The 1,871-nt window shown below is 36.7% G+C and overlaps 1 pseudogene; it reads right to left on the bottom strand.

Moving 5' to 3' along the window:
• Positions 1 to 821: 821 nt before the first annotated feature.
• On the bottom strand, positions 822 to 1,422 carry LOC149003861 (major allergen Mal d 1-like; annotated as a pseudogene).
• Between the last annotated feature and the right edge of the window lie 449 nt (positions 1,423 to 1,871).

Here is a 1,871-nt window from a genome sequence, read left to right as displayed (position 1 = left end):
TATGGCACCAACCAACTCAATTCAATATCCTTTGCAACCTAGGAATGAGAATCCTCACAGACTGGCTACCGTTGTTGGACTCCACTCCCTAACCCTATGGTCATCCATATATTGTTGGGGCGGAATGCTCTCATGACTCCTCACGACACCCGATCCGCTCCTTGGACGTCCATGTCTATATTACCCTCATTATGGAATAATGACCAATCTACCCCCATTTTCTTGCTTTTTAGTGTCATTATTACTTGGTACTAAGTTTGAAGGAAATAAATGCATTCAATGAACTTTCAGCCCAAGGTTGGGAAGCTTAAGATGTGTTTAGTAACAGTCTCAGAATCTTGGAGATAAATTCTAACTTGTGCAGGAGGTAGGTACTTTGTTCTATTGTTCTTATAATCTTTTACAAGGAACTAGTGAGAAAAATAAATGGATTTTGCAAAACATGTCCCTGTTGGGAAACTCGACAAAATGGTCACGATAGTAAAGCTCTCTTGAGACCAATTCCCCCCCTTGTTTTGCTCTAATTCCCCATGCCCTTTTGCAAAAACAAGATTTTTAGATTATGGGCCCAATTGGAAAATGATTTACGCAACAATTGCTATGAAATAACAGGACGTTACCAAATGCATACTAAAATTTCGACCAAATTTTCTACCCAAAAGACATAGGAGTTATCCAATACTTTACAGTACCTCCAAAGAAAATGCTCCTTTATTACAGCATAACCATTATTCCTTAACATTTAGTTCCACACCAAAAGGGACCAACATACACAAAGAATGACTTCTCGCTATTATTTCTAAGCAAACTGGAGGAGGCTCTTAAGCATAGACATTTGGGTTGTTGCAGAGATACTCTACCACCAACTTGAATGTCCCGTGGCCATTTCCTTACCCATCTCAATTTCTTCTTCACCCATTGTGAAGTCACCAATTGTGTAAAACTCCGAAGTAGTCTTAATAATTGATTCCCATCGGCAGAAGGCAGGAACTGAACAGTATCAACAACCTTTTCAATCTTTTCTCCAATTATAGCTCCTTCAATCAGTGTAAACTTGCACTTGAAGTTCTGTTCATCGACTTCTTCAATCTGACGCTTGATGAAGGGAAAAGGGCCACTTGCACAACAAAGAAAATTCGCCAGTTTGTACTCCATGAAATGTTGTTGTTTTTATCAATCTAGTTGATTCAACATAGAAAGAAAGTTAAAGTTGAATTAAAAAAATAAAAAAAGAAAAACCTTCAGCGAAGTTGATCTGTTTGACAGAACCAGCACCACCATCTCCTTGAATTTCAATGCTTTTAATCTTGTGATCAGAAGGACCTTGGGAAGTAAGTTGTGGGCATCAATGATTGTAGCCTTGAAAATCCTTGCAGGTGGGATTGGGCAATTGAACTCGTTGTTGACGGTGGTGACTCCCATTTTGATCAAGAATCTGAACTTCTTAGTCTGAACTGCTAGTCTTTGATAGATAGAAAACACAAAAAAGGAAGAGACCACAAAGTTTGAATTTGAATTTATGGTGGAACCAATAAGAAGGATACGCTCCATCTTGTCATTTTGCTAAGCGTAATCTTCTTCTTCTTTTTTTTTCTTTTTTTCTTTTTTTTTTTTTTTTTTTTTTTTTTTTTTTGGTACTAGTGCTTTTTTAATGCTGGAATGAAATGCCGTCCGCAAGGGTCGAACCCAAGACCTCTCCACTGAGAAGTATGGATCTTTACTACTTTGACATGAAAACTATAAAACTATTCAAATAAACATAAAAATTAGCAAATGTCTTATTAAGAGAAAAAAAAAAAAACTTTGATGTTATTGAATCACCTTAGAAATTTCTTTCATTCGGTGAATGTATACAATTTATTTTATGTCAT

This window comes from Hakea prostrata, chromosome 9, assembly GCF_041222555.1.
Source record: "Hakea prostrata isolate BN-2017 chromosome 9, UWA_Hpros_2, whole genome shotgun sequence".
Taxonomy (NCBI): Eukaryota; Viridiplantae; Streptophyta; class Magnoliopsida; order Proteales; family Proteaceae; genus Hakea; species Hakea prostrata.
The sequence above is the reverse complement of the archived record's forward strand: the minus strand, read 5'-3'. Positions and strand labels throughout refer to the sequence as shown.